A 14,030-nucleotide genomic window follows, 5' to 3' on the forward strand; every position below is an offset into this window, starting at 1 on the left:
GTGGCTTAAATGCTACCTAGTCTTTTCCCCATGTTAGGTAACGAACTTAGGCTTATTTGTAAGTGTATTTAAGACAGAAAACAATCAAAAACACCAAGATCTAGGTGTTCATGGCCCAAGAAGTTCTTGGACCGTGAACTCCAAAATCAAGGGCCAAAGAGTGTTTAAATCACTCCTAAAGCCTTGCACTTTAACCTCTATTTAATCCTAGCTAATTTGTGGACTTTAAAACATCAAAGACACCTCCCAAAGTGAGTTTACGGCCGTATTAATGTGCTTGGGCCATGAACATCAATAAAGGGCACCAAAGTGTGCCTAGGGTCTTCATTTGCCTTAAACAATTGCCTAGAACATATCCTATGTGAGTATGGGACTTGAAAGCATCAAAAACATCATTCCAAGGGAGTTTACGGTCGTAAACTCCAAAGGAATTGGCCTTGGGGCCGTAAACTCCTCAAAGGAGTGTTTCTATGCCCTAAACTAGTCCAAGGATTAAACCACCAAGTTAGAATACTTCTAGGGATCATTTAACACCTCAAAACAACCAAGGACATTAAGTCTTGGAGTTTACGGCCGTAAACTCAAGAGTTTACGACCGTAAACTTAAGAGTTTACAACCGTAAACTCCATGTGTGAGGTTATATGGAGAGTAAACTCAAGTATAAGGCCCTTGGGAACTTTAAACCCCTTTAGCCTTGTCCCACAACAACTTAGATGCAACCCTTAGGACTTATAACACCTATACAAGGTGTTTACATGTTCAAGAGTGTCCCAACTAAATTTATTAGTTATTATTTGGCTAATTAGTTATATACATGTTCATTATATGATAACTAGGCTCGTGCGTGTGAACAAGTCTCCGTTTGCCACCTAAATCAGTATCTGACACTCCATCCAATCCACTCACCACAAGTGAGTTCATACCCCTTTAATTAACCTTTGAAATACTTTTAAATGTTTTAAATGATTTTATGGGGGGGGGAATACAAGTTAAATACTTATATTTATTATATCAATCACATGTGATTAATAACTATAAAACCAATGATTTTATTACTGTTCAAACTGTTTATCAAATTGTTTTACTTCAAACTGCTTTACAAACTCTTTCACTTATCAAATAATTTTACTTAAACTTTGTTATACTTATAATAAATTGCATGCCCGTATATTTATGGTTATATAAGCAATGTTTAAAAGGCTTAGGAAGGCCGTCCGCCCTGTTTCCTTTTCCTCGATTTGGATGTGGTCTGGTGGGATATCGAGTAGTCGTCCGAAGGTCGTTTCAATATTGATTATATATCATGTGTACATATATAGAAATAAAAGTGCTTCCATATTCATGCGTACTAGTTACATCATTAGTAAGCTACCATCGGGGTAGCACAGGATCATACTTATACTATTGCTAGATCAATGAGTCAGTTCATTCATGAGTCAATACTTAATTACTATGAGAACATATACAACTATACTATGAGAACATGTACAACTATACTAGATAGAGAGCATATACAACTATACTATGAGAACATATACAACTATACTATGAGAACATATACAACTATACTAGATAGAGAGCATATACAACTATACTATGAGAAAATATACAACTATACTAGAAAGAGAGCATATACAACTATACTAGAAAGAGAACATACGCAACGATACTAGAACGAGTAACAATACATTACATATACATATATACATTGACAGAATTGTGATCCACTGTATCGGAGCATGCCTTAAATGTCATGGCCCGAGTTGTAGCCAGAATCTCTTGGAGGGAGAGCGTGAGTTTGCGTATAGATCTATACTGGATTGAGTATCCTACACCTTGCTGCTAGCTACAGCCGGACCTGCAGGTCTGCGGGTGCCAAACGTCATTTCTTTTTATGACCTACATTTGTCGTTGTTTATCCAGTCGATAGTATGGTACAATTAATCACATGATACCTTAATATAAATCCTGTTTAAGGTAGTTAGTACAGCAGTAGTTCCTATAATACAACACTACAGTACTACAATAATTTACCCCCCCCCCCCTTACATATATTTAGTGATTAATTCACTTAAACATTAATGTACAAACTATATTTTGTTAATGATAGTTACACTTAGGAAATTACACACTTTTACAACAAATGAACATACAAAACAGTTAAGCCTTGGTAGAAGGCTACTTTAATAGAAAATATAGGTTTTTCTGAGATATTCAAACTTTTACAAACAATTACATACATTTTACAAACTTACACTTAAGACATATTCAAACGTTTTTGATAACAAACACCGACAGTAAAATACTTATGAACTCACCAGCTTAATGCTGATAAACTCTTTCAAAATAACTTGTATTCTCAAGTCGACAGTAGACAGGTACCGATGCCAGCTTTTGAGAAGATGGAGCGCATACAAGACTCATCTTATTATTTTGATTTACATTATTTTTGGTGTCTATAACTGTACATAACACGCTTGTATTAAAATTATATATTTAATGCAATGGATGATGTTGTTTGCTTGCTTACTTTTACTGTGTTGTGATACTTTACATGACGTCCTCCGCCCCAGAACGTTTTCGCCGTTCTTGGTTTTGGGGTGTGACAGATTTCCTTTCCCATTAGCTTCATGCTAAGATAACAACATATGCATTCTTAAAGAGATAAGCTTGACGACAACTTGCTCTACACTCACCATCTGAAAAATCCTTATATTCTCCATGACCATGGAGGACTCCGACAGATCCTTGAGAAATGCAATTAAAACTTCTTAACCTCAAGCACTTCAATGGTAGCCTACTTTCCTTCTCTTATGCAACAAATAACCCAGACCAAAATCTAGCATACCCGAACCACATATTCCTCTGATCCATTATGCTGAAACCATAAAGATTGAATCGGTCGATGATCCTCAAAGTATAATATCCAGTTCTCCCTCACTTGGGGTTCAAACCATCATCAACTGTCATCTATAACATCAAAACATTAGATCTGCTCAACTAGAAACATACTAACCTTGATCTTCAATATGCATAACACAATACATGTTAATCCTTCGAATAACAATCCGTCAACAATAAGGAAACTCCAAATTTCAGAAGGAGACCTCGGGAGCTTCCCCTAGCATTGTCGCCTCAAACTTAGAGAAATCGAACAAAATACCATTGATCCACGAGGCACCTTACGAACTAAACTTTGTGCAATCAAAACTTGCATTTGAAGGAATGACACACAACCTCACACTCCCGAAACTTCCAGAATCCTTTACTGATGCTCTAGAAATAGCTCTGGAAAAACCTAACATAGCAATAAAACTCTTATTTCCAAATCAAGAAACATCTCGATGCCTCTTAATATACACCCAATCTTATCAAATATGTGCCACATATCTGACTTTTGACATGGCCTTCACTTAGGCCACCGATCCAAAAGAACAGTCGAGCCTCAAATATTCCTTTGATGTAAGATAGAAATGATTCACCATGAACTGAACGATACCCCCTCCCTTAAGGCAAAAACTGATGCGGATAACATAATCCCTTTCTTCTATCTATCATCTGATACACATCTGATCCTTTATCCCTCAAGAATAGGAGGTTAGAAGAGCATAACCCTGCCGTAAAAAATGACATCACAAGCCATCATCCAACCACCCATCCTTGGGTTGTAATCATTTGCTAGATCATCACATTCGATTCCTACATGAGTCCCGCAACTCAACTGGCACTACTTTAGATAAGGTCCTTGACACCTTAAGATGAACTAACTCATGTAGATCTGCACTCTTTAGGTCCAAAAAACTATGGCCACTTAGGCCCGAACTAGTACCAATTCCACCCTTATCCAACACAACCATAACCACAAGACCGACAACATGAGGATGAGATAGAACTAATCCTAGTGTTATACCATACTATGTATTGACAACCAATTTCCTAGCATCCTTGTGACTTTTCCCGATCCTCGTACGGATTATGTGCTTCCAGTAATACAGGCCCATACTACCTTCCACACCTATCTTTATTTGTTTCAAGAATCATACCAAGGTTCTAGATCATTACACTAGACCACAACCAAGTGCACTAATACACACCTATATGCTCAAAAGAGCCAAAAGCCACACTTCCTAAGATTTCACCCTATGATTCTTCTGACACACATATATGCACTAACATACCATAATACCTTTCATAGGCCACTAGGAACTCCACCATACCTTACTACCATGCAGGAAATAAATTTCTATCAGTATCAACCAACCATCATACAATTACTAACCACATGCAACAAGAATTAGGCAGTCCTTCGACTGAAAGAGCCAACACTACAACGGTTGGACTCAAAAAATAGTTGTGTAATAGGCCAGACCATACAATATGAGACCATCTAATCCTAGGGGTATACAATCATATCTTACTAGCATAATAACTAGGTAATATAAACATAGTTTCAAATAACACAAATCAATAAACAGTTAAACAATCAGTCTAAAAAACAATACCTAGGTTATAAGGAATCTTAAGAATAAGGAAATTTTAACATGTCATTCCTGAAATATCCTTAGCCTATCAATTAGCATGCATTTCCAACAATTCTCATAATAGAAGATATATAAATAGTATGGGTGTAACATTTCGTTTGAAATTAAATAAAAAAAAGTAAATGATTATTAAGTCCTAAAACCCCGAGATGTATTTTATACTTTATTGTATTTTTAGCCATGAATCCGAAATAATTGATCAGTAGTTAGCCAAGGGAGTTAAATGATACAAATCCATAAATTGAGGTCTATATGGTAACATTAGGATGTGGAAGGTGAAAGATTTTGTAGAGGAGGAGCTGTTGGGTAATTACTGGACTTAAATTGAAAAGAAAAATAGTAGGAGGGGATGAAAGTGTTAGTATGGTTAAAGGTTTGAATTTGTACGGATGCTTATAACCCGTCACCCTTATCCCTCATAACCCTAACCTTACCCTTATGGCAGCTGCCGCTCGTGACTTTCCAGCCGCCGCCAGCGCTGTCGAATCTGGGAACCACCAGGTTAACACCGTTGTCGCCGCTTCCGTTGTGGCTAAGGACGAAGACCGACGTTTGGACGTCGTTTTAGTCGGGAGATCGGGAATCAAGTTGAGGCCTCCGCCGTTCATGTCAACGAAGGTGAAGAGCGCGTCTGTGGCTGCCATCGTCCCCTCCGGTAGCAGCGAAAACTGCTTCCTTCCATCCTCTCTGTTTTTTCATCGCCCTTTCGCACTCATTGCCGCCACTCCAGTGGTTGTTCTTCCTGGTGTCGTCCTCCAACCGTTGCACGTCACCAGGTGGGTGGTTGCGTTCGTTTTTAGCATATGTAGACGTGTGCTACTGCCTTGATACCGTTTTTTGCCACCACCAGCCGCCGTGAGGTAGTGGCTGTGTGAGTATATCATTGTATGGGTGTATATATTTTAAGTGGTTGATGTAGTAGAAGTTTGTTTAGTTGGTTTCTAACTCGAAAACCCACCCCCATCACCGTGAGGAAGTGGCTACCGCCATGAACCGTCGTTGACCACCACTACCCGAGGTGGCAGTGGGTGGAGCCCAGCCTAGTGAAAACCTAATTAACCTAAAAACTGAACTTTGGATCTAGTTTGCATGTGTTTGGGTTGGAAACCCTAATCTTGGAAACTTTTGTTTGGGACTTGCCGGGACCCGCGTTTTGGTATGATAGTACAAGGTGAGTCTCCTCACTATATCCATGGGTCGAAGGCACAAATGCCGACCCATTATGTGTTATGTGGTATGACAGTTGTTCTGTGAGATGTGGTATGATAGTCTTTATGTGATATGCGGTATGCTAGTTGTCTCTATGATACTTTCATGGAAGACCTTAGGGGTGCCCAGGGCAGTTGGATATTAGACCATGGGGTATGCCCTTGGCATTCTAGGCAAAGACCATGGGGGAGCCCATGACAGTTCGTTGAGACCATTTAGGGGTTTCATGGCATCAGAGTAAGACCATGAAGGGTTTCCATGACATCCTTATATGTTTGAATGCATGGCTTATGTGGACTTATGTGGTTTCATGTGTGGTATGGTCTTTTGGGGAAACTCACTAAGCTTTGTGCTTACGATTTTCAGTTTATGTTTCAGGTACTCCGGTTTTCAAACGAAAGAGTTCGGGGCGATTGCGGAACACACACCATATGTTTCTGCATTCTATGAATTACTCTGATTTGATGATGTTTTGTTAATTCTTGGTTGCCTTGGTTTTATGAGAAAGAAATGTATTAACGATTTATTAATCTAAAAACAAAAATTTTTATGTCATGACTTTTGGGGCTATACAATTTGGTATCAGAGCCTTGGTTTGAGGGATTCAGACATACTCTCGGGTGCGTTTGAACTCAAACTAAGGATTTGGTAAAGGTTTCAAAAGAAAAGTATGTTTTAGAAAGGAGTTTTCTAAATAAGAGAAGGGTGTGGTGCATGCAATCAACCGAACTCAAGTAAGTTTTCCCGAAATACCAACACATGTTATCTGTTATGATTTTATTTATGAGTCGGTGAATCGCATGCTAGTTAGGGCCAAGGATCTGCTCAGTTGTTGCATGATAGAATGTTAGGAGAGAGGTCTTTGTATGTGTATTGTATGAGCTGGTAGACTTGCATGCTAGAGCTGATTAGTCAATTATAGATTGGATTGATATGTGTGATGCTTAGTAGTCTTGGACGTATTGAATGCTATGTTATAGTGGGAATATCTATTGGTACCAGTAACTGCTAAATGTATGCTTTCAAAATTGTATATAGTTAGGATCTTATAGCCCTAGAATAATTGATTTGGCCTTATTTCCTATTCCTTGTCTAGTTGTGGTTCTGGGGTAGAGCCTATTATTCGATAGTCTATTCGTTCATGTTTGTGTATAATTTGCATGCATAAGGCAACCGACAATAAGGGTGGAATTTCTTGCATTAGTAGTGGTGTGTAGGGTGAATGAGCTATGATAGTTCTATAGATTGGAGTGTTATTGCAAAAATGTTGCTTGCTTTGTGCTTTGTGGAACTCTTGGATGATAGGAGTCAGCTACTAAGTGAATATGTCGGTATTCATGAGGTGGATGACTAGCATCATGAGGAGTTCTTTAGCAGTTGATGGCAGGGTCAGGTCGGGAACCTAGGGGGCCTAGGAAGTGCTTCGGCGGGTTGTGTTGATTTTTAGCAAATATTAGAGCATCAGTGGAGTAGGTGACTTAGAGGATTTAGGATGATCCTTTAGGAAAGTATGGATAGGTGTGGAAGGTAGTACTGGGCCCGTACTACTGAAAGCACAGGATCCATACTCGAATCGGGAAAATCTCATAGAATATAAGAAGCTTGGGGAAGAGGATTCTTTAGTATGTTATGATCTTCTGCATGATTATATTTCGGTTTGGTGATGAGCTTCCAGGAAGGAGGCTTAAGTGTAAGGGTACTGAGCCAATTAGTGAGCAGCCACGTGAATTTATTTCGTTAGGAGATTAGCTAGGTGTTTTGAAGAAGACTCTTGTGATCTTTGTGTTGAGTTTTATTTAAAAACTAGTTTCAAAAACTACAAATAATGGCAAATGGAAGAGTTGAGTTTTATAAAATAACATAAACATTTTTATCACCCACCAAGGATCATCTTGCAAGTAAAGGAAAGATTTGAAACACAATCATAGAAGGAAGAAGTGGTAACAACCTTTGAAGCACTTTGAGTCCTCTAGGGGAGGCTTTGAAGTTGATGGAGTGAGGATGAACCCTTTAGACACCAACAATATGCCAAATTGATGTAATGCTTGTTACAACTCTTAAGCTTTTAAGCCAAAACAAGATTATGACTTAAAGAGAGAATGCAAGCAACAAAATCTTCAAAGTTCAAGACTTTAGAGAGAAGATGGAGAAAAAGAAAGAGCTCTCCGCTAAGGAGAGAGGAGTGAAGAAAAATGAGAGCACTCACCTCTTATTTATAATGGACTTATGGTCCAAGAGTCATTAACCATTAAGTACTTTTAGACAACATTGTCCCCTATGTCATGAACATATCTTCCTAGGTTTGATTCTTTTATATTATACCAATGCAAAGGTCTTTTTCTCTTCATCTCATGTTTCCAAGATGAAAAGACAAGTCAAGAGTTTATATTTTATAAATTCAAAGTTTATAAGATATAAACTTTGTCTTTTGCTAAAAGACAAAAGGCTTATTAGGTCCAAAAAGATGTACATGACATATTATATTCATACCATATGAAATAATGTGTTACTTGCATTGTAAAATAATTATTTCCTTGAAATAAATATTTTCCCAATTATTATAAGAGTTTATGAATATTTATTAAAATCAATTTCTAATAAATAATCATTTCTACCAAGTTGTTGTTAGTGTGACCCTTAGGATCATATGTTATTTAGAAATATCATTTCAATATTACTCCTGAGCATACTAGATCTTTCACTCTAGTTCGGTTAAGGAGGGGTTTTTGGAGATCTTGGAAAAGCGCTTGGGAGCGTTCCGTGTTGAGGTTATGGCGATCATTGGAGCTCACATTCTTTCTTTCTGAGAGTTTCGTGCCCGTGGATCTCCTGCATTCGATGGAGTTTGTCGATTCAGGAGTATGGGTGGCCACAAGCATACCAGGTTTGACCATGTCAGTAGGTGATATTGCGGGTATGTTATCTTTTGTTTTCCTTCGGTTGCTATCAATATATATGTTGCTTAGAGTGTTTTATTGGTTGGGGTAAGCGATATATCTGGTCTAATTCTCTGATGTTGTGGGTTATATCTTCGAGAATTGATGTATGTTTTTTGCATGTCGGGAGTCATTAGTGGGATGATTGAAGGGCCATCGCTCATATAGCAGAATCCAAGTGTTCGATCGTATTTTGAGTGGAAGTCGAGATCGGTTCAGGGGCATTGTGTGGAAGGTTTATCGTTAGGATTCAGTGGTTTTTCCAGCCATGTTGATTGGCCATTAGGGATGACTAGGGAAGTGATCCATTGCTGAGGTTTTGGTCTAGGTATCAGTTCTAAGGTTTGAAAGTGTTGGATATTGTATAATTTTAAGTGTTTGGGATCATTAGTGTTGTCGGGATTTGGGAAGTGTTCAATGGATCTTCAGGGATGGTGCAGTCTTTTAGGATGGTTAGTGATGGAACACTTGCATTGTTAAGCTCTGGTTGTCAGTAGATTGTTAGAGGGGAAGAAGGGTTGGGAATCCTTCAATTCTCATATGTCGTGAGAACATGATCAAATCAAAGTGGGAGAGAATCGTTCAGGTATTCAGAAGCAGGAGTGGTTATGAATATAGGATGAGTTTCGCATCCCCGTTGCGGGGGAAGGCAGTCTAAGTGGCTGTTTGGTTTTAGGGTTGTGTGAGTTGGGAGTTTTGTAAAACTTCCCAACATTTGAATCACGTCTTCTTGGTGCTTGATAGCAGGATTTGAGGAATCAGGTTGGGGTTCCAGTCATGAATTGAGTTCACTTTGGGTGTTCCGTCGAGTGCATGCTAGACTCTGTGTGTGTTTGAATTGATAGATTAGGGGTACGACATTGGGTTGCGATTGTGGTGAGGTGAAAGTGTTGTAATACTATGGGGAAGCCGTAACATTCACTATGAGTCAGTTGAGGTGAAAGTGTTGTAATACTAAAGGGGAGCCGTAACATTCACTAGTAGTCAATTGAGGTGAAAGTGTTATAAGACTATGGGGGAGCCGTAGCATTCACTAGTAGTCAGTTGGGGCGAGAGTATTGTAAGACTGTAGGATAGCCCGTAACATTCTCGGGTTCCTAAGCAGCGTTAAGATGGTGACAGACCTGTAAATGCTCTCGGATTTCTTCAGTAAAGGGTATCATGGGAAGTAATTGGGATCATCCAATTGTTTAAGATTACAAGAGTATTCTTTAGGATTTACAGAGCTGAATGATCATTGTGTTTGGCTCGCAATGGGGCACTTTTATTGTTCAACATAGAATTTTGGCGATTCGTGCTAATTGAGGGTAATGGATCGGAGATCCATAAGGTTTAAGAGGTGAGAGCATCATCGAGTCCAAGTGGGGGAGAAATAAGTGGCTACTTAGGCCTAGGTTATGTTGGTGGGAGTTCAGGAAACTCCCAATCGCCGGTCGGCAACGCCTTGATTATGCATAAAAGGCAGTAGGAATTCATAGGCGTGACCCCAAACCCCTGATGGGATACAGGATTCAATTCGGGAGGTGCGATGTTGTGATGGTTTAGGTGTGGTGAGGCCATGGATGGTAAGCATGGTTGGATGGAAGTAATGTAAGGTTGTGATAGGATCGTAGCATTCGTCGGTTCGAAGTAGACTATTTATGTGATGGTCATGAGCATGGAAGGGGAATCAGTCTGTGCCTTGGGCATGCTGGCCAGGGTTGTCAGGGAATTATTCCATGTTCTAGGTTGAGGGTCTTTGGGGTCTGCGGGCGAGCCCGCATGATTATGAAAATTCTGGTTGGAACTGCTAGAGGTTATTGAGCCAAGGGTATGGATCCTGAGTTGCAGGACATGCGTGTATCATGTGTATGATACAGAGGAGTTTAGGCTGGGTAGCCTGGTTTTTAGACTCTTGGGAACTTGGTGGTTCGACCAGGTGCGATAGTGGAAGTCTCAGAGATGGTTTGGGTATACCTGTTTATCGTTTAGGTAAAAGGGGTTGGTAATAAGAAGGTTGTGGTGTGAAATGCAGGTGGATATTCGTAGATGTTGGGTTATAAGCGGGGTATCGAATCGGTTTTGGGTAAAATCTCGAGTTGGGGATCGAGCAAGTTCTGTGCAGGGTTTTGTTTCATTGTAATAAGAATTTTGGGTGTCATTATGCGAAAGGCATCAATCATAAGGTTCAAGAGTAAGGAATGGGTTTAGTATGATGACAGATGAGCCATTATGGTGTGCCTTCGGATAATACTATCTGTGGAAGGACCACAACATGTTCGGAATCAGGAGAAGTGGATTTGATTGCGGGGTGTCGTGGAACAGGTTTTTTCAGTCGAGATCTTCTTTCGGGAATCATATGGGGCTACTGGGTGTTTTTGCATCTCTTAGCCCAGCAATAAGGTAGGTGTCTGGTGTTTCGATTAGTTGATAGATAAGTTGGGACCAAGGAGGTCTCGGCTGCCTTTGGAAAGCACCAAGATAATCTAGGTTGGAAGTATTTTGCCTAGTATGGTTTTGTTATGGAATTAGTTTGATAGTGGTTCATATGGGGTGAGCTGTCAGGAAGTCGGGTAAATTTGAGAATGCGGGTATCAGGAATGGTAAAGGTGGTTTTTTTTGCAAGAGTTTGAGGTTTGTTCTGCCAGAGTTGATTCCAGTTGCCTTGGGAAGATTATTTTGTGCGCTGAATTTTCATTTATGATCATCAGGTTGGTTGTTTTGTTATGAGTGTTAATAAGGAATGATTTCAACGACAAAATCTAATTTAAGTGAGGGATAATTGTAACATTCTGTTTGAAATAAAATAAAATAAGTAAATGATTATTAAGTCCTAAAACCCAAAGATGTATTTTATATTTTATTGTATTTTTTGCCATGAATCCGAAATAATTGACCAGTGTTAGCCAAGGGAGTTAAATGATACAATTCTAGAAATTGGGGTCTATATGGTAACATTAGGATCTGGATGTGAAATATAGAGGAGGGGTTGTTGGGTAATTACAGGACTTAAATTAAAAAGAAAAAGAGAGGGATGGGCTGAAAGTGTTAATATGGTTAAAGGTTTGAATTTGAGTGGGGGCTTATAAACCATCACCCTTATCCCTCATAACCCTAACCTTACCCTTATGGCAGCCACCCCTCGTGACTTTCCAGCCGCCGCCATTGCTGTCGAAGCCGGGAACCACCAGGTTAACGCCGGTGTCTCCGTTTCCGTTGTGGCTGAGGACGAAGACCGACGTTTGGACGTCGTTTCAGTCGGGAGATCGAGAATTAAGTTGAGGTTGTCGCCGCTAATGTCAATGAAAGTGAAGAGCGTGTATGTGACACTGTCATCCCATCCGGTAGCCGCACAAATAGCTTCCTTCCACCTTCTTCGTTCTGTCATCGCCCTTTCGCAATCACTGTCTCCGCACCAACGGCTGATCCACCCGTTGTCATCCTCCGACCGCTGCACGCTGCCAGGTGGGTGGTTGCATTCGGTTTTAGCATGTGTAGACGTGTGTTGTTGTTGCTAGTTGTGTATGTCGGGTGTGTGTAATTGCTTGACCAGAAAACGATGGAAAAACCCACCATGGCAGCCGACCATGGTGGTTGTTGCCTTGATACCGTTTTCAGCCACCACCAGCCGTCGTGAGGTGGTGGCTGTGTGAGTATATCATTGTATGGGTGCATATATTTTAAGTGGTTGATGTATTAGAAGCTTGTTTAGTCGGTTTCTAACTCAAAAACCCACCACCACCACCGTGAGGTGGTGGCTACCGCCATGATCCATCGTCGACCACCACCGCCCAAGGTGTCAGTAGGTGGTGCCCGGCCTAGTGAAACCCTAATTAACCTAAAAAATTGACTTTGGATCTAGTTGGCATGTGTTTGGGTTGGAAACCCTAATTAGGGTTTAGAAAACCCTAGTCTTGGAAACTTTTGTTTGGGACTTGCCGGGACTCACGTTTTGGTCTGATTAGATTGGAAATTATGAATTTTACTCGATCACATTGAATGATTGACCTAGTAGAATGATGGACTTAATGGATTAAGTCCTTAATGGGTTAAGTGTTTTACTTAACCCTAATCGTCATTTTATATGAAAACCCTAAGTGTGTTGGGCTCAAGTTGGGCCTTTCCTTTTGGGCTTAGGAATTTGGGTTCTTAATGGACCATATAAAAACAAGTTTATCGACTAGGATTTTTGGATGGGATTTTGGCTAAGGCCCATGTAAGGTGTTTGGGCCCAATTTGGAAAATTAGGCTATATGTTAGGCGTTGGCTCATTGTTTGGCTTTTGGGCCTTCAGAGTGTGAGTTTGGGCCTTGGGCTTGGATCAAGCCAGGTTGGGGGTAAAGTAGTATTTTTACCCCAAGTATGGATTTATGGTTATGCATAGTGTCACACCCCAAAACCGGAATGACGGAAACGTTCGGGGGTGGAGGACGTCATGTTTAGTATCACAAGTATTGCATCATAGTAATCAAAGTAATAAACAACCATTTCAATAGAAAGAAAGTGTTTACAAAGTATGTGGTTTACATAACATAGGTCCTTTTGGGTTGCCTTCACCAGAGCAACTTGACTGGAGAAATAATAGAGAAATAGGTTATTATGATTTATTAATATGTTATAAGAATAATATATTAAAGAAGAAATCATATTTGTTTAAATAATATTGGTCAATAATTAATTAACAATTAATTTAGTGATCAAGTGTAATTAATTAAACTAGAGGGGTTGAATTGTAATTATGTGATAGTTACAAAATATGGTAATGGTTATCCTAGATATAGGTTGGACGATTCAAGGGATAAGATAACCTTGAAATCGTCCAAAGGATAAGGATAAGGGTGTTCAAGGCTTATCGTATGGTTACTTGGTGGGCAAGCAACTAGATAAGGATAAGGACTGAAACCCTAATCTCTACACCTATATAAAGACCCTTAAGGCCATAAGAACTTGTCCACGCCTTCCTAAAGGGTTCTTAGGGACGAATTTCATACCTTTTCTCTCTCTCTCTCTCTCTCTCTCTTGTCTCTCCATTTGCTTTTGGTGTTTGTGAGCCATTAGAGGTACTACACTTGTGGTAGTACCTCTTCTCTCTCTCTCTCTCTCTCTCTCTCTCTCTCTCCCTTTCAAGACTTAGGGTTTGAAGATTTGAGTTGTTATTGCAATATAACAACGAGAGGTATGTGATCTAATCTTCTATGTGTATTTCGAAAATACTAGGGCATATTAGGGTTTCTTTAGGTGTTCATAATGTTATGTATCTAATAGTGAAAACATAGATCCAATTCTAGGGTTGCATGCACACATAGGATTGTTTGTACAAAACCCATCACTCCCTGCAATAGATTATGGGGACCAAACGCGACT

The sequence above is a fragment of the Lactuca sativa genome, chromosome 6, assembly GCF_002870075.4.
Source record: "Lactuca sativa cultivar Salinas chromosome 6, Lsat_Salinas_v11, whole genome shotgun sequence".
NCBI classification, from domain to species: Eukaryota; Viridiplantae; Streptophyta; class Magnoliopsida; order Asterales; family Asteraceae; genus Lactuca; species Lactuca sativa.